This window comes from Desmodus rotundus, chromosome 2 (genome assembly GCF_022682495.2).
Source record: "Desmodus rotundus isolate HL8 chromosome 2, HLdesRot8A.1, whole genome shotgun sequence".
Taxonomy (NCBI): Eukaryota; Metazoa; Chordata; class Mammalia; order Chiroptera; family Phyllostomidae; genus Desmodus; species Desmodus rotundus.
Window position 1 is genome coordinate 92,570,652 of NC_071388.1, and position 20,820 is coordinate 92,591,471.

Here is a 20,820-nt window from a genome sequence, read left to right on the forward strand (position 1 = left end):
GAGGAAAGTAGAATGTTTGAATTATAAAAATAAAATTTCTTGATGACAGAACAAAGATAATATCAATATCCTATTTACACACCTCAGTTTGTATACACGTTTATGTAATGTTTATTGCATGTATGTTATGCATATATGTTTATATTATAGGAATTCATGTTTAGACAGTGAATCAAGTGCATTTATTATAATAAAATTTTTGAACAAATTTTCACAATATAGGACATCACTGTAAAAAATAGCTTCATTACCCATAAACTTCATTTAGTAATATTTTAATGTTGTATAAGTGTACTGTTTTTTAAAAACTTTAAATTTTATTTTTCAATTACAATTTATACTCGCTATTATTTTGTATTGGTTTCAAGCATACAGCACAGTGGTTAAACAATCATACACTTTGCAAAGTCTCCTCCTTATATTTCCAGTACCCAACTGCCACCATACATAGTTATCAAAGTATTATCAACTATATTCCCTATGCTGCACTTTACATCCCCATAACTATCCTGTAACTACCAATTTGTACTTCTTAATTCCTTCACCTTTTCCACCCAGTGCCTCAACCTCCCTCGCCTCTAGCAACCACCAGTCCACTGTGTCTATGACTCTGTTTGAAGTTTTGTGTGTTCATTTATTTCGTTGTTTAAAGTATAGTTTTTTAAAAAAAACTTTCTGTGTGTGTACACATATGTGCCATATATATATATATATATATATATATATGAAAAAATATATATTGTTACTATCATTACAGTAAGGTTGTTAGAAAATGATAATGATTTTTAAGTAGTTAAGGTTGCTTCTGTCTTTGCTGTTAAACATCACAAGTTTTTTCAATGAGAAATCAGGATGATTATATCTAAAATTCAAACATCAAGTTCTATGTACTCATGAAAGCAATTATCAGGAAAAGAACAGTTTAAAATTCACCTTAAAAAATACCCTCAATTAAAAATGGCATTCCAACATGAGGGGAAAATCAAATAACACACAATATGAAAAGTTGACTATTGTCACAAGGTAAAAATTGTCCATTAGTGTAAAGTACAAATATAGCAGTAACTAACGAATGAAAAACCTACAGTCCATGATTGCATCTTATCCTTTACTCCATCTAACAGCCTATAAAATTTTCAGTTAACTTGGAGGTCAAGAACCGATAGGACATCAAACCACACAAAGTTATACTGTAGCAATTATGTTCTGCCTCATTCTAGTATTAATAGAAGCCTCTATTTAACAGAATGGAAATCTTTCATTTGTAATAAAACTAATGTATTATTTCCGGCCAAGATGGGGGCGTAGGTAGACACACTGTGCCTCCTTGCACAACCAAAAGAAGGACAACAACAAATTCAAAAAAAACCACCAAAACTGACAGAAAATTGAACTGTATGGAAGTCCAACAGCCAAGGAGTTAAAGAAGAAACATTCATCCAGACAGGTAGGAGGGGCAAAGACAGGTAGCCGGGTGAGAGGACTCACCGCAAGGCAGCGGCTAGAGGACCAGACTAGGCGGTGGCTTACAGACTAAGCAGTCCCACATTCACCTGCATATAAACTGGAAGGAACAGCTGGGGAGCAAGACAGACCTCACAACCTGGAGTTCCAGTGCAGGGAAATAAAGCCTCAAAGCCTCTGATTGAAAATACCTGTGGGGGTTGAGCAGCAGGAGAAAACTCCCAGCCTCACAAGAGAGTTCTTGGAGAGACCCACAGGGTCCTAGAATGTACACAAACCCTCGCACCTGGGAGTCAGTACCAGACAGGCCCAATTTGCTTGTGGGTAGCTGGGGAAGTGACTGAAAACCAGCAGAGAGCAGAGCAAGCCGCACTGTTCCCTCTCAGACCCCTCCCCAACATAGAGCATCACAAGGCAGGGACATGGGTTGCCCTGCCCTGCTGAACACCTAAGGCTCCGTCCCTTACTACATAACAGGCACACGGAGACAAAAAAAAATGGCCCAAATGAAAGCACAGTTCAAAGTTCCAGAAAAAATACAACTAAGTGAAGAAGAGACAGCCAACCTATTAGATGCACAGTTCAAAACACTGGTTATCAGGATGTTCCAAGAACTCACTGGATACTTCAACAGCAAAATAAAGACCCAGGCAGCAATGAAGGTTGCATTATGTGAAATAAAAGAAAAATCTATAAGGAACCAACAGTGATGGGAAGGAAACCAGGACTCAAATCAATGGTTTGGAGGACAAGGAAGAAAGAAACATTCAACGAGAACAGAATGAAGAAACAAGACTTCAAAAAAAATGAGGAGAGGCTTGGGAACCTCCAGGACATCTTTAAATGTTCCAACATCCAAATCATAGAAGTGCCAGAGGAGAATAGGAATAGCAAGAAATTGAAAACTTATTTGAAAACATAATGAAGGAAAACTTCCCCAATCTGGCAAAGAAAACAGACTTTCAGTAAGTCCAGGAAGGTCAGACCCAAGGAGGAGAAACATACCAAGGCACATTATAATTACATTAACCAAGATTAAAGATAAGGAGAGAATCTTAAAAGCAGCAAGAGAAAAGCAGAGAGTTACCTACAAAGGAGTTCCCATAACACCATCAGCTGATTTCTCAAAAGAAACCTTCCAGGCAAGAAGGAATAGAAAGAAGTATTTGAAGTCATGAAAGGCAAGGACCTACATCCGAGATTTACTCTATCCAGCAAAGCTATCATTTAGAATAGAAGGGCAGATAAAGTGCTTCTCAGATAAGGCCAAGTTGAAGGAGTTCATCATCACCAAGCTCTTATTATATGAAATGTTAAAGGGACTTATCCAAGAAAAAGAAGATCAAAAATATGAACAGTAAAATTGACAGCCAACTCAGAGTTATTAACAAACCTAAAAAAACAAACAAAAAACTAAGCAAACAACTAGAACAGAACAGAATCACAGAAATGGAGATTACATGGAGGTTATCAGTGGGGGAGTGGGAAGCGGAGAGAGGGGGAAAAGGTACAGAGAATAAGTACCATAAATGGTAGGTAGAAAATAGACAGGGGGAGGTTAAGAATAGTAGTGTAGGAAAGGTAGAAGCCAAAGAACTTATATGTACAACCCATGGACATGAAATAAAGGGGGGGGCACTGCAGGTGGGAGGGAGTGTGCTGGGTGGAGGGGAATAAAGGGGGGAAATGGGACAGCTGTAATAGCATAATCAATAAAATATATTTTTTAAAAAAACTAATGTAATATCAATCCACCCAAAACAATTATTTCAATGAATGTTTTAAAAGACTAACTATATGAGCATAAATGGAAGAGAATATGCATATATGTGTATACACACATATTCATATACACATAGAGTATACATACTTTATAGAATAAATATTTATTTAAAGGGGATGAATAAAGGTGAAAAGGAAAAATAGACATGTATAAGACAGAAGAGGGAATATAAGGAGTATAATATAATGAAGTCTCTAGATTTCATCTTCATCATCCTCAAAACAGAAAATTATACATTTAAAAAGAAGAAAATACATATTTGTTGAACTACTTTCAAGACTCCTTTACTCAATATTAAAGACTATGGCTGCCATAAACAAGCAGGTCATTATTTATCTAAATCTGTCTAGACCTAACAATGTAGGTTGTCATTATATGTCTCTAAATTCATTATCATTTACAAAGATCTGAAACCTTGTCATTGAAACCACTTTCATGAGATTTAATAGAACATTTTAAGGGTTTTTTGTTTGTTTAAATAGTGGGACTGAACTGACTGTTGATTGATCGGATATTATTGGTATTGCTTTTGGTAATCCATAGGTACAGCAACCATGCTCACCCACATGTCAATTTAAAAATATTATTTATATTTTTTGAATAAGCCATAAAACACTAAAGGCAATGTATTACATAAGACTTGGGGTACTTTATGTAGCTGAAGGCATTTGGCTTTCAGCTTTTTACTTCAAAATACATTTGAGAAAGTGCAACTAATCCTAGTTCGGAGTTGTGTTGCTTAGGAATGTCTTGTCCTGCAACTCTCACAGGAAAAAACAAATACTTCAGTTCCAATCATGTAATCTGCTTCTTGCACATACAATTTTAAATTCCTGTTCTGTCATTTGGACTGCTCTGTATTGTAATCCCCTGAATTCTTGTTCCCATTTTTGTTGAGGCACTTTATTTCTTCTCTAATTATCTCTAACTCCTGTCTGCACTTTTTATTTGCTCAGTTTTTCCTTTTACTTCTTCACTGCCACCTCTTCATAGCTTTCTGTTTGACCAGAATATTTTTGCAAGTTTATATTACTACATCGACTCTTCCTGTCACTTTTGAATACCTAGACCTTAGTAGAAAGAAACTGCACTTTGTTCCATAAATGTTCCTCAAACATCTTCCTCCTGTATTCAGTATATATCCAGACTCTATTTCACATTCCTTCAAATTCCCTTTCTGCCCTCAGTCCATTAATTTTGTAATACAACTTTTATATGAAACAAATGTTTCTAGGCACATGAAGACTAAAAGAATGAATAAGCTTCAGATATCCTCTAATTTTTCATTGGTCATTAATGTTAACATTGAGACCATTCTGATTTTTATTAAACCTATAACTTCTTTTTATTGTATGTACAGCATGAATATTTGCTGCTTGAAAAACTAAAAAACATTTAGGGCATGCACTAAATGCCTCAGGGCACTCCCTATTACATAATTCACTTAGTAAGCACCATGAAATTCTCAGCCTTTATTTTCTTTAAAATACAGTCATTATTTTGGTGCATTGTAATTCTCTTTTTATCTCAAATACAACCACTGAATAAAATCATTAATGATTCATCAACAAACTATTTAGGTTCAAAATTAATCCATCCAAATTGTTTTTGTTCTGTCTAGTAGAAAAACAGATTTAAATTGCTATCTAAATAAATAAAGGAAACAAAAGCATTGGAAAAAATTAGATTTTTCTTTCTTTGTGCTAGTACTTACAAAATGGTTAGGTAGGACAAGTGAAGTGTAAGTGAGCAAACTGCTTAAGTCCAAACAACTATAATTTGACCTCAACTCAAAGGACAAAAATTACACAAATTGGAGGGGAGAAAAGTTAACACTATAGTAAAATTGTCAAGCAATTTCTAAACTAGATCAATTGACTTCATAATATTCTCAGACCAAAATGTTCTTTAAGAGCAGATCTGATATGAAGAGCCAATAATTGGAAAATATTCCTTACCAATTTACTTCAGTCACCCATAAAGTATTACAAGAACATTATATATCAGGGTTCAAGCCAGCAGACTATTAAAGTGCACTGCCCTGGTGTCTTTTCATTATAATTTAATGCTATTGAAGCATTAATAAGTCCTTGGAGAATTGTAGTTATGTAGTTATACTTATCATATAATCAATTTTTCAAATATTCCAAGTCTTTTAAGGCGGTCTCTGTTTCTTTTCTGATTCTTCTTGGTCAGTGTCATTCCACCTTCACAAATGCTACCATCACATTTTGTTTGGTCCAAGTTTGCTTTCATCTCAGAAATATATCAATCTAAATGGTGCTAATTGCCATAGTTAATAAGTGCCAAGACATTAGCACCCTTGGCCCCGTTACCACTTTCTGTGTTTCTGCTCATGTAGAGATCAAAGAACAAAGGATGGAAAGAATCATCTTCAAAAAATAAGATGCCATATATACACCTTTCTTTGCTTTGTTTGTTTGAAACTTTGAGGACATAAATTATCCTGTTGAAATCACTTTCCTTTATAGTTCCTGGTTAATTTTAACTTGCTAAAAAACATTCTACCTTAAAAACTTTTTCTTACTTAAAGGATAGTAATGATACTCTGACAGAACATAATTAACCCAATGATCTCACACTTTTAACTTACTATTCACCATTTTCCCCTGGTGGAATACATTCCAAGCAACTGAGGCATCTTACAATATAGTGTAGTAATGGAAAATATTAAAACTTCTACAAAGTAAGAAGTCTCAGTACCTCTGATGTATACAAATCAGCAATGATTCTATTTGTCATTGAAACTGTAAGACAAAGAGAAAAAAACTTCAGGCATAAACAGGTTTAAATCTTTAAAAAGTCATTAAAATATAAATCTGTACATACTAGATATTTCTTGCCAGCACAAACTAACCACAATTTAGTAGGATTATCTGAAAGTAAATATTCATATATTTGTGTGATTATTTAATATGATTGTGTGTGAGTGTGTGTGTGTATATCAATCAGTCTGAAGACCCATGAGCCATGCTTCATTTAATCATCACGGTACCTCCAAATTCCAGCACAATGCCTATAACATATTTTCTCAACATATACTTGTTGAAAATTATAATAAGGTGATAACACAAATGCAACAGTACACAATGTAAGATTTTAAAATCCTTGATAAAAGAAGTCCTGAGAAAGCATTAGTGACAACATACTTCCTCAACAAGCAGTTCTATTTACATCTCTCTGTGACAGCTTATTGTTGTCTTTTTCTTGACCTACTGCAATGAAGATTGCCATCTTAAACTATTAATTTATACCATAAAGTTTTCTTAAACATATTTATTAGCAATTCAGTCCAAAATAACTTTATCAACCCTATCATACAGTAATGAAACAGTGTTTCTTTCTTTGTGCACAAACCATACCTTGCTTTTACTCATACTGCATACCGTAATTAGCACATCTAGAATGCCTTGTATTATGTTCCTTGCATATAACTCTTTTATGTAATTAGTCACATTCCAATTAAACGTACATTCAAAAATAAGCAATGATTTCTACGTGCAATAGTGTATAGGGCATTTGAGACTCATCACACAGCATGTAAACAAATACAGTTCCAGTCAAACTTCCCCCCACTTATGATATGTGGAAAGAAGTTTATGTTATGTTCCTCATAGAAGAACTACAAGATGTGATGTCATTAAAACAGTTAAGATTTTCACTGAAATTGTTTCCTCAGGCTCTTATAAAGTGACAACAACTTTATAAGTTTATAAGTGAGGTCACAAAATAAAGAGCAATTTTATTTTGCTATTTCGCCAGACTCCTTGACAATACTCTTAAGCCAATGTTTTAATAAGAAATGCTTTAATCCTCAAATGAAAAACAAAATAAACAGAGAAACAAAAAATCATAGACACTGAGAAACACTCTTTGATAAACAGAGTCTGAACTTGAGAGTCACCTCTCAAAGTTAAACACTAAACTGTAAGCTCCAGGACAGCAGTTTTTTAGTTCACTGAAGTATCTGCAATACCTAAGAGACTGTATGATTCACACTAAAACCTCTAAAAATATTTATTTGATTGTTTTAATTTGCATATATACTTTAATGACAAAAATCCAACACACCAGGGCCTAAATGAGGCAAGCAGTTTCAAACTACAAATGCTCTCTGGTCCTCTACCTTTCTGGGCATTCTGATTAGGGAAAGTCACAGAATAGGCTACAGATATATCGGATGGTAATCTAACTTAAAGAAAGCCAACAAAAAGAATTTTTCTAGAAACCTCTTTTTAGGACCAAAAAAGTTGTTTAAAAATTACTCTGAAATACTGAAACTCTTATAAATGAAATTTTATATTTTGGATTTGCTTCAAAATAACTCAGCATGGATTTGGTTTATTGGTCATTTGTTGATAATGATTACAGCTATGTGATGGACACATATGGATTTATTATGTCATTCTCTCATCTCTTGTGTAAAATTTGATTTTCCATAATAATTTTTAAAAGGAGAATACACACACTTACATTATATATTTTATTATGTTCAAAATAAAACAAAATACATTTGGAGGCTTTTGACAGAACTTTTCTTACCAATCCTCCCCCCCCCAAAAAAAAGGTGCTAGCAATAATTCATACAAGGAAGGGATACAACTTCCTTCCATAATATTTGGAAAACAGCAAGCCAAGGCAAGAGAGATCACTGAAATAACTCCTAATCAGCAACATTCTCTCACAAGAAAGTGTTTGTTTTTCTTAATCGAGTGGACAAAATCCTAAGAAAACCCCTTTGGAATAGCCCTCAATTTGGAGAAATATTTACTGAGAATTGGGACAACCTTAAGACGATAGAAGCAGGGGAAGGGAGGGAGGGTAGGAGGGAAAGAAAGAGGGAGGGGAGGAGAAAGGTAGATAGGTAAATGGTCAGTGCTCACCATTTTGTTTTTTCTTTACTGCGAGGAAAGTAGAAAAGGGAAGACAAAACTAGGATAATTTCCCAAAGATAATTATTTTTAGTAATAAACAGACACTTAAAAGCAAGTAAAGAAAAACAGAAAAATAAATAATACAGTCTTCTGAGGAAAGAGGAGGCTGGAGGGAAGAGGCACATAACAGGCACAAAGATAGTCCCTAATTGCTGGATCTAGACTGTTAGAGACTGAACATCAAGTGTTTTTTTTCCTTCTTTGGAGCATTTGGACATGCTGCTTCCTGCACTGGCTTTCTGCATCATCAGATGCTTCTCATCCTTGAAAGCTCAAGTGAAATACCACCTCTTAAAACAATTACCCTCTATCCCTTTACCTGGATCTTTATTAGTTATTGTCACAGGACCTTCTTATTTTGTAATTAAGTATTTTGGGGTTTTTTCTATCCTTTCCTCTCTCCACAGTACACTGAAATCTGTATGAGAACAGAAATATACTATGTTATTTATTAGTCCAGCACTGTAGGCACTTAGTAAATATTTGCTGGATCACTAAGTGACTAAATAAATAAATACTTTCTTCACTTTAATATGTTTTCTTATTACCGAGGAGTACTCTGAAATTTATCCACTTGGTGATGTATATTTTGTTCTTTAACACTTTGTGTATTTCTGTTATCTTTCAGTAAGTTTGGAATATGTGAAGTCAAAAAGGAAAGGAAAAGAAATAGGAAGGAAGAAAATTAGAGACAATTTTAAATAAAGTGTACTATGTGTATGTTACGAATGCCACACTTTCAGCCCACAGGACTTAGCTATCTCACAATTAGCTGTATAGTAAATACTTATTCAATACTTGCTATGTGTTCTATTACTTATCCCTTTTTCTCAGGTATATATTCAACCTTTTCTTCTTTATCAGCTCTTTCTTCTTAGCATATAAACTTGTGCAAGTATTTGTTCTTCCATCAAAAATATACAAAAAATATGCAAACAACAAAAAAAAAAGAAAAAAATTTTTTTGGAAGATTTGCTTTGTTACAACTTTCTTCTCTCTTATTCCTATTCAAAATTTCTGGAAAGAATTTTTACTTCTTCACCTTTCATCTTCTCTACAGCCCACTGAAAACTTACTTCTGTCCTTAACATGTAATTTAAATTATTTCCACAAAAATTACAAATTATAAAATTATCGAATCCCATAAAAATATATTGTTTTGAGCTTACTTTATTTCTCAGATGTTTTTAATATTTTTTGGCAACTTCTGTCTTTTGAAAGCCTGTTTCATGACGAAATTTGGTTTTCTCCTGACTCTGTCCTCTCCGAAGTTTCCTTTTCTGGCTTCTTTCTCTTCCTGCCCCTTTTTCTTTCTTTCTTCTTTCTTCTTTCTCCTCCCCACCCCCTTTCCCCTCTTTCTCTTCCTTACCTTCTTCCGTCTTCCTCCTCTTCCTCTCTCCCTCTCTTGTTCTCACATCATACCCCCTTTTGGGTAATTACATTCACATCTTTTGTGAATCAACCTTCATCTCTATTTTGAAGACTCTCAGTTCTGCAGCTCCAGCACATGTCTCAGTTCTTCTATCTCTCTTCAGACTTATACATACAGGCAGCCACTGAATATCTTCAGCTGAATACTCCACATACACTTCAAACTTAACATCTCAAACTGCAGATTTTATCCTCACTCTAAAAGGTGGTATTTTTCCTGTCCTTCCCATCTCTTTGAATGGCACCATCATTCACCAAGATGGTTGAAAGAACCTTGATTTCAAGCCCTTTCCTTTATTCCCCTGCAGTTGCCCTGTATATCTGTGTGCTGGAGTTAATGCCAGAACCAAGAAAGAATTTATGTCTCTGTTAGGCGAAATTTATCATCAGTACCCCACCAATATTTAAAAAGATAATCAATAAAATGCTCCTTATATTGATTAGATAAAGTACAACTGACACTTCTTGGAAAGTAATATTGGACATTTGAGAGGTGGAAGTACACTTGAACATTCTAAAAATCTCAAATATTAGCCTTACATATGAAAAAAGGGGGAGAAAATATCTAATATAAAAACAAGTTAATAAAAAAACATGGATTAAAAATCTATATTTACTTCTGTAATTCTTGTATTTTTTGGTATTAGAAATAACTAATTTCTGTCTTCCCACAATCCATGTGATGACAAACATTTTTTTTGATTGGAGATAAATCAGAGCATAAGAGTACAGGAAGGCAGCAGAGTCTAAACAAAGTATATATGTAACATAAATTGCTGTCAGTGGAATTTACCTTACATTAAAAATCTGGGGGATTATTTCTAAATTACCCTCCAAAAAATTTACACTATTTTCTCTCCCACCAGCCATGTGTAATATCTGTTTCCTATATGACTGCCAATCCTGAATATTACCCTATTTTAAGAAGTTTATCAATTTCATCATGGAAAATGGTATGTGTGTACATAAGATTGTGCATTTATACATACTTTCAATTAATTATGTTTTCAAATCCTTTGATCATTTCATTGTATTACTTTTAATTTTTTATTGTTTTGGGGTTTTTTGCTTCTTAGGTTATTCTTCTAGAATATTCACAGAATATGTTTTTTCATGCTACATACTCTTTCTGTACTATTTTTACAAAGTTTTTTCATTTAATATGAAATGTATAAATCACTATAGAGCCCTTACTCTGCTTGAAAATTGTGCAGGTAAACACTTCTTAATGCTCTTCCCACTGTACTTGAATCTCAACTTATTCACTTACGTTCTGTGCTTTTGTTTGAGGACTAAAGTTTTACTTTAACAGAGCCAATCAGCCCAGGTACTTAATATTCTCCTACTCACCTGTTTTCCATACCATATTTTCTCATCCTTTTCCAGGCAGTAAGGACAAATCAGGTAAAAATCACTGAGTTTAGCTATTACAATATTAGATTCTATGTGTTTGCAGTGGGGGCTTGCTATAAAAAATATCATGCATGGAGTGGCTTATCAACAACAAAATTTTATTTCTCATATTTCTACAGGCTAGAAGTCTAAGAACATGGTGCCAGTATGGTCAGGTTCTAAGGAGAACTCTTTCCCAGGTTGCAAGAAGCTGACTCCTCACTGTATCCTCACATGGGAGGAAGAGCAAACTAGATCTTTCACCTCATTTTATACGCCTCTCTGATGATCTAATTACTTTCAAAAACCTCACTATCTCATACCATCATATTGGGGGTTGTGATTTCATGATATGCAATTTAGGGAGAGACAGACATTCCGTCTATAGCATTCTAGAACCAGCAATGAGGGACTATCTTTGAGACTCTCTCTTCCCTCCAGCCTCCTCTTTCCTCAGAAGACTCTGTATTATTTATTTTTGTTTTTCTTTACTTCCTTTTAAGTGCCTATTTATTACTAATAATAATTATCTTTGAGAAATTATCCTGGTTTTGTCTTCCTTTTTCTACTTTCCTCCAAGAAAAGAAAAAAAATGGTAAGCATTGACCATTTACCTTATTTTTTAATACCCCTACTCTCCTATTCACAGACACAGACAACAGCATGGTGATTACCAGAGGGAAGGGGGAAGGTAATTAAAGGGTGAAGGCGGCCAAATATATGGCAACAAAAGATGATTTTACTGTACTTTCGGTGGTGGGCACACATGGCAATATATAGATCATGTATCATAGAAATGTTGAAACCTATATGATCTTATTAACCAATGTCACCCAAAAAAAATTAATAAAAAAAAACTAAAGAAAGAATTTAAAAAAGAGAACATTGAGACAAATCTTACTGAATTTTCCTCTAAGAGAAATAGAAAGCTGCTGAAATATGGCATAATTCAAGAATAAACCAGCTTCTCTTGCAGAATGGTTTGGAGGCAATAAGGTAAACACTGAGAAGATGAGTTCGGAGGTTAATTCAATGGTCCTGGATGGAGATCTTGGTAACCACTACTAAGAAAGCAGCAGTGGAAATGGAGAAAAGTGGACAGAGATTTGTAGTTAGGTTGTGAACCACCTTAGCTGTTACCTACTCTCTCTGAGCCTCAACTTCATTTTCTAAAAACGGGGGTTAATTATATTAATGCAAAGATAATTTCTGAGTATTATGTGAGACAAAATGTGTTAAGTACTTGGCATAAGAAATGTTGCAATAAATCTCATTTCTTTACAAATAATTAAAAATAACATAACTCTTAAGTTAGAAATAGTGACAGCAACTAAATATCTACTCAGATATGAACTTTTTGCCTTTCACACAATATATAGTTTTTGAGATAACAACGGGAAATGTTTATTTCTTGATTCATAAAATATATAAAGTTATACAGCTATTAATTCAATCCTAAACTGATTACAAAAAAAAGTAAACAAAAAAGGTGGGAATTTCTATTCAAATTTATTTCAACTACATTGTATCAAACCTTTCAAATTGTTATTAAAGGTGGAGAATTAAAAAATTCTACAGAATAAAATCACTCACCCTAGAACTGGGCCTACTGGCTTGAATGCAATGACTGCCCACTTTCCCTCTGTCTCTGCGTCTCTATCAAAACGTACACACACACTCACAGAGTTTTATCAACTGTTTAACATTTGGAAAGAAATAGCTGACAAAAGAAGAGGAATAAGTAAATATGTTTCATGGGCTGTATATAATTGAACATTCTTCAAATTCCTTAAACAGAAATTTCAGTACCATGAAGATCCTTGAAATGAAGACAGATAAATGTGACCAATTAAGCCAAATATCTCTTGCCAAAAATTTAGAGAAATCTTCTATGAAAATGATAAACAAAATCTCTTTGAAATTATGTTATAAATGTGTCCTTCAGTTCAGGAAATATTATACCCTTTAAAATAGAGGAAAAAAGTGGCTGTGTGAAAAGAATACAAAGAATCTTCACTCTGAACAAAGAAAGGGAAGAGCACTGTGGCAAATGAAAGACCCTCTTGTTTTTTGCCTTCCCTTTATTCCTGTATAAAATTGAAAAAAGATAGGAAGTACAAACCCGAGGGCTTACTATATTACATAGAAACTTGGTTGTGAGAGTTAGTGTCAAATCTTGTGAAAAAGTTCCAAATAGGTATATTCTAACGAAATCTATATACCCTGCTTCCTCAAAGAGAGGGGGGAGAAGAGGGAGAGAGGGAAAACGCAATTATGAGATGATCACAGAATAATTCCATATAATGGAGTGGTCCAGTCCTGTTCACACAAACATTATAGGCAAAGCATATTTTTATTCATTTGAAACCATTGTAATGCTGGATATATAAATATAGCCCGCCACACTCTTTTCAGGGCATAATGTGTATGTTTTCAAGGCAGATGACCTCTGGTGAGTTTTAGTTTGAAGAAATAACAGAGTTTAGTTTCCTTGCTGGGCAAGCAAAGACTGAAGTTATGAACATGTTCAACCTCCAAGTTCTTATGGCAGAGAGCCCAAATGATAGAAAAGGTTGCTTGAAAACTATTGAAGATCCTTGCCTTCACCTTAACAGCATTAATCCTAGATTAAAAATACAAATCTTAAACAAATTTTACAGATAAACTTAATACTTTGGAGCAGTCAATACAACAAGGAAGAAAAAATATTAATATGTTTTCTAGAGATTTTAATCTGTGTCAGTTTTCAAAAGGTTTGTTTCTACTATTGAAAAGAGAAATTTAAACCATCTAGTTGTTTACAATAGGTAAAGTTTACTAGGTATTTACTTTAATGCCATTAGACAGAAAATACCGAAAATACAGAAAAGGAAGGAAGGAAGACCTTTCACTTGATAGCTGAAAATACTTCTCACAAGGCAAATCCAAACTTGAGTAAAACTTTACAACATGGAACTTTCAACAACTCCTTTCTCTTTGTACTTCTTTACTTTTAAACTTTTCATCTCTCTCACTTCATTTCTTTGAACTATCTAAAAATTTTAAACTTTTTTCCCTTTTTCCTTTTTCTTTCCCTTCTTCCTGATTTTTATATTATACTGCTGATAAGAGTAGAAAAAATCAGCTACAATAAAGCAAATGTTATTTTAAATAAGATTATTAAACAGTATTTCCAAGCATTGCTAATTCAATCACACAAGTTCAGTTAGGATTTTAATGATGATTCCAAGTTATATCTCTTATCTAAATCAAATATTAAATGACAATTAGTTTGGAAATTAACATATTTTATTAAAGTATTTTTAAAGAAACTAGTCATTTATATTTGCTATCTACCTCCTATTTCCAACTATGCTACAGAATTTAACGTGAGTGTACAGAAAGTTTCTGTAGCTCTCAAATTCTGGCAGGAGTAAATGAGAGGGCTATCGTTGGCAGAAAGCAAAGTTGGTCAAGGCAAAAAAAAAAAAAATGGACCTGATACTGTTTTGCTTCAGACTCTCTTTCTTCTTTGTAATAAACCTGATCTCCTAGATTCCCCACTTTTCCTTTTCCATTCAATAAATATTTACTGAACCGTAACCATTTGTAAGAAACTATAGTAAGTGCTATTCATAACAAAATTAATTAGGCATTCTCTAACATGGAAAAGATTACAACTTAGGTGGGAACACAACTATAATATAATTTCATAAGGGCTTAATGGAAGTAAGAACAGATGGCTATCCTAATTATGAATCTGGCTACTCAGAGACCTCTACTTTATTTCTTGGATTTACTCTTTACTTGCAATGCACCTCTGTATCCTCTTTATTAATACTTACCTATTGGTTAACCCTCTTTTCCCTCAAGGCACACCTTTTGGAGAGGTGTTTTGGGAAAACAATATTGCAAATTAATTCACGATTAAAAGAGTAAAGTATGTACACTTCATCTTTCTTGCATTTTAACAAGTCACTCCATTTGAAATGAACTAGTTGCTAATGGTGGGGATTTCCAGAACTGTATAGTTTGTAAGCTTCAGTAGAGAAATTTTAGTAACATCTTCATACACTTCAACCACAACAGCAAGCAGTTAACTCCTCCACATAAAACTTTCATCTATATGCCTTGCCATTATTTTAATTATATTTTATTGATTATGCTATTACAGTTGTCCTGACTTTTCCCCCTTTGCTCCTTCTCCACCCAGCCCCCCTACTCCTTCATGCAATCCCCCCAACATTGTTCATGTCCATGAGTCATATGTATAAGCTCTTTGGCTACTCCATTTCCTGTACTGTACTTTACATCCCCATGGCTATTCTGTAATACCTATTTGTACTTCTTAATCCCCTTACCTCATCATCCATTCTCCCACACACCTCTCCCATCTGGCAACCATCAAAATGCTCTCAGTATCCATGATTCTGTCTCTGTTGTGTTTGCTTTGTTTTTTAGATTTAATTGTTGACAGATTTGTATTTTTGGCCATTGTATTGTTCATAGTTTTGATCTTCTTCTTTTTCTTATATAAGTCTCTTTAACATCTCATAAAATAGTGATTTGGTGATGATGAAGCTCCGTTTAGTTTTTTCTTATCTGGGAAGGTCTTTATCTGCCCTTCAATTCTAAATGATAGCATTGCTGGATGGAGCAACCTCAGCTATAGGTCCCTGCTTTTCATGACTTTAAATATTTCTGCCCAATCCCTTCTAGCCTTCAAAGTTTCTTTTGTTCTCAGCTGACAGTCTTATGGGAACTCCTCTATAGGTAACTAACTTCTTTTCTCTTGCTGCTTTTAAGATTCTCCCTTTAACCTTTGGCATTTTAATTAAGATGTGTCTTGGAGTGGGCCTCTTTGCATCCATCTTGTTTGGGACTCTCTGCTTCCTAGACTTGCACATCTATTTCCTTCACCAATTTAGGGAAGTTATCTTTCATTATTTTTTCAAATACATTTCTAATTTCTTGCTCTTTCTCTTCTCCTATGGCATCCCTATGATGTGAATGTTAGAATGTTTGAAGTTGTTCCAGAGGCTGTTTATACTATCCTCATTTTTTGGGAATTCTTTTTTCTTCTTGTTGTTCTGATTGGTTGTTTTTTGCCTTCTTATGTTCCTTAACATTGATTTGATTCTTGGCTTCATCCACTCTACTGTTGTTTCCCTGTAAATTGTTCTTTATTTCAATTGGTTTCTGACTGGATCTCTTTTATACTGCTGAGGTCCTCACTAAGTTCCTTGAGATCCTTATAACCAGTGTTTTGTTTGAACTCTGCATCTGATGGATTGCTTGTCTCCATTTTGTTTAGTTCTTTTTTTGGAGTTTTGATCTGTTCCTTCATTTGGGCCATGTTCCTTTGTCTCATTTTGGTAGCCTCCCTGTGTTTGTTTCAATGGTAGAGCTGCTTTGATTCTGTGTCTTGATAGTGTGGCCTCATATAGTAGGTGTCCTGTAGGGTCCAGTCCAGAGCACAGCCTCCCCTATCATCCAAGCTGGGTACTCAAGGTAAGCCCTTTGTGTGGGCTAAGGACAGCCTCCTCTGATAGTTGAGCCTTGGTTGCTGCTAGCAGATCAATGGGATGAATTTACCCAGGCCAATCAGCTGAAAGTATTGGCTGTGACCACTTATACTACCAACCTCTAACCTCCATTGTGTATCAGCTATGCAGGGGCAGAGCACTGGTACTCCAACAAGGTCTGTAGCCGTCTACAAGGTGTGCTGGCCCAGGGGTTTCCTGGGTGGTACAGCCAAGGTCAGCCCCCATCTGTGTTTTGCCTGGTGCCACCCTGCCTGAGCTATAAATTAATCTGAAATGGCTGTTACTTGTGCTGGGTTTGGAGATTCCCAAGCAAAGCCAAGCTGTGAATCTAGACATGCTACTTCTAGGGCTTGGTCTGGGGCTCACTGAAGCCAGCTACTGCTTGTTTGATAGGATTTAGGAAGTGGTAAAGCATGAGCCAAGACCAGCCATTCATTTTTCCATTCATATGGAAAACCAGCTTGCATAGGCCCATAAATGGGAAGGGTGGGGTCCCTGGGGATCTCCAAGGTAGGTCAGACAGTGTTAGTCAAGTTGATGGAGTCTCAGATATGGCACAAGCTTGCTGGCTCTGTGGGGGGAAGGGTTTAGAAAAGGGACAATGGCCTCTGTTCCTCTGGCTACCAGACACTTCAGTTCCTCCATTTATGCCACTGGTGACTTTCAATCTGCCATACTGGTGCTGGAGCTCAGAGGTTAGAGTAAATATGAGTAGGTGAATCTGTGTGTGTGTTCTTCAAGAGGAACTCCAGCATTTCTTCCACATACTCAATACCCATTGGTATGTGCAGGCAGAAGTTGTGGGGACTTATCTTCCTGGCACTGGAAACCTGCACTGGGGGACCTGGTATGGGGCTGGGACTCCTCACTCCCCATATACCCCTCCTGAATTTTTATCCACCACTATGGATGAGGGACCAGCCCATTCCACACCTGCACTCCTCCTACCAGTGTGAATGGATATGGTTTCTTTAATTCCATATTTGATAACTGTCTATTCAACTTGATTTCTGATAGTTCTAAGTGATAGTTGTTTTGTATTTTAGTTGTAATTTTGATGTGCTTGTCCAAAGAGGTGAGATATGTCTGCCTACACCGCCATCTTGACTGGAAGTGACATTATTGTTTTTAAACATACTTCACACTTATTCTCTTCAGAAATACAATTTAATCTAATTTTATACAATTCAATCAACTGGTACCATTAGTAGTAATAGTTTACTGTTAGTAACTACTATTACTAAAATAGAAAATATATTGATTTAAAATTACAAAACCTTGCATTTATTCTTTGAAGACATTATGAAGGTTTATCTCAGATACACAAAAATAGCTCATGATTGTTTTCAAATTGGAAATGCATGATTCCCACAAAAATAAGAATAAAATACAATCAAACATATTTAAACATAACAAGAATATGATTTATGGAATCACATAATCAACAGTGTACCTACTGAGGAAAACATTATTTTATATAATGTCTATAAGAAAAAATAATCGAGTATCTATTGAGCTGAGTTCCTCCCCTATAAAACAAAGGGAATAAAGTCAGAATAAACTCTGTTTGCTTCAAGGCTTGATACGTATGTGAATGGTCTGCATAAATATTTCCCAACTCTCCTATGACATAAATTTTATCTATAATATTATAATTGAGTCTGCAAAAATAAAAGAAACAGCTTTTATATTTGTGTCCCAAATATTAACTGAATACCTAACACACAATTAAGTGCCTTAATAAAATTTAGCTGCACAGATTGAAGATTGGATAAATAGAAAAACATTGATATAAATCAATGTTGCAAACTCAAGGACTTATCTACATATCTAAAGACATTTAATGAAAGACAAAGAAGACTCAGGAATGAGTATTTTTACAGATTTCAAGGTTCTATGGATAATTTAATAAATTACTAACATTTACTTTGGGGGGAACAAAGCAAGAAATTAAATAAATGAAGAAAATGGAAGTTAAATGAGGTCCAATTGGACTAGGATTGTTTATATTTCCCTTATCCACTTTCTGCATGTTCACTGTACTATGAACAATCTTACTCAAAATCTAGCCCAAATTACTGCTCATAGTTTGAAATCATTGCATCTAGAATACAGAAGTGACTCGCTAACTTCAATTGCACAAATCCCAGATCTCATTTTACCAATGTTTTGTGGAAATTAATTGTTCTCCACCTAACATCTTTAAAACTCCATTTCCAGATGATTAACATCACTAGCCATCAGAGACATGCAAACTAAAACCACAATGAAGTACCACCTCACGCAGGTCAGAATGGCCATATTAACAAATCAACAAACAACTGCTGGCGAGGATGTGAAGAAAAGGGAACCCTAGTGTACTGTTGGTAGGAATGCAGACTGGTGCAGCCACTATGGAAAACAGAATTTCCTCAAAAACTAAACATGGAACTAACTGCCTTTGGACCTGGCATTCCATTGCTGACATTATACCCTAAGAATCCTGAAACACCAATTCAAAAGAACCTATGCATCCTGATGTTCATAGCAGCATTATTTACAATACCCAAGTGCTGAAAACAGCTTGAGTGCCCATCAGTAAATAAGTGGATCAAAAAAACTGTGGCACATTTACACAATGGAATACTAAACAGCAGAAAGAAGAAAGAGCTCCTACCTTTCACAAAAGCATGGATGGAACTGGAGAATATTATGCTAAGTGAAATAAGCCAGGATGTAAAAGACAAATACCATATGATCTCACCTATAAGAAAACCTAATGAACAAAACAAACAAATGAGCAAAATGGGAGCAGGGGCAGAGAAATAAGGAAGACTGACAGCAACCAAAGGGGAGGGGAGAGGGGATAAAGGAGTCAAGAAGGGGAAGGGCCTAATCAATAAACAGGTATAAATGAGCCAGGGACATGGACAATAGGTTGGGGATTGACTGTGGGAGCAGGGGTAGCGGTGGGGGGGGATAGGGCAAGGCAGAGCAATGGGGGAAAATTGGGACAACTTAATAGAACAACCATAGAAAACCCCCTCCATTTCCTTATTTGTAGAACATAATATCTATATTACAGAATTATTGTGATAATCAGATGGTATGACTCACTGCATGCCATAGTATCATTTATTTATCTTCCAACTCACTATCAGTATCCTTTACTTAAGGACAGTCCCTCCACTTGATACTTGATTTTTGTAATCTCCTAGTCCCTAGGACTTTGCTCCATCAATTGTCACTTCTCTCTCCTTATCTTCAATGTCTTCTTCTCTGCTGGATCTTTACTTTTCAGAACATGTAAATCTCCTTCATCCCTGTGCCTCCGGTTAGCAAAAATTTTCTATCCTCTATTCACCTCTGTACCATGAGTAAATGAACAGCAAAATTCAAAGGATTTACTACTTAATATGAAAAACATATGTGGGTTTCTAAAAGGGGAATATATAGAGAATAAAAAACAATAACAATACAAAAAAAAGCATGTTGTTTAATATAGGCTCTTCTTTCCAGGTGTGATATATATTTACATATAGTTAAATTGAACCCATCACCTAAAGTTTTGAATCTGAGCATTTTCAGTTAATAAAACCATGTCAATTCTCCCCAAAATAATTCACATATTTAATTCAAACTCTATCAGAGGAACAATGAACTTAATGGTGGGAAAAAAGTGGGATGTGATTAAATTATTTTGAAGTTCTTATAGAAAATTAACTGGAAAAGAATAGTCAGTAATATTTTTAAATAAAAAATAATATAAGAAAACTCTCATTAACAAGTTTAAACCGTATGGTAAAAGCCACAGTAATTAAAATAGCATAGTCCAAGTAAAGAGTAAAGAAACTGATAGAACTGAAGAGAAAAAAATAAAAAGGCTAGAAATCAAATAAAAAGGCATGAAAGAAACCCACGTGTAAATTAAGTACTTAGCATAAAATAAACAATGAATTCCAAATCGACAGGGAAAACAGAGATTTTTCAATTGATTATGCTGGGCAACTGGTTAAATATTTAGAACAGAGTAAATTTATAACCTATCTGACACTCTGTGTCAAAATAAAATTCCAGATGGTTTAAAGAGTTTTATGTAAACAATGAAACCATAAAAACTACAAGCAAATATAAGAGAATTTTTTTTATTTTAAAAATATATTTATTGATTATGCTATTACAGTTGTCCCATTTCCCCCTCCTCACTCCACTCCATCCAGCCCACCCCCTCCCTCCCACATTCCCCCCCTATAGTTCATGTCCATGGGTCATACTTATAAGTTCTTTGGCT

General features: G+C 34.8%; 1 protein-coding gene across 20 annotated transcripts in view; it reads right to left on the bottom strand.

Moving 5' to 3' along the window:
* The window catches only part of ZBTB20 (zinc finger and BTB domain containing 20), an 830,054-nt gene that overhangs the window by 684,673 nt on the left and 124,561 nt on the right, over positions 1-20,820 (bottom strand). The window contains exon 1 of one of the 20 annotated variants that reach the window (XM_053918379.1): positions 5,972-8,207. The exons of the other annotated variants lie outside the window; for them this stretch is intronic. The gene's annotated coding sequence lies outside the window, so the exon portion shown is untranslated. Of the gene's footprint in view, positions 1-5,971; positions 8,208-20,820 lie in introns of those variants that run through there. 20 annotated transcript variants of the gene reach the window in all.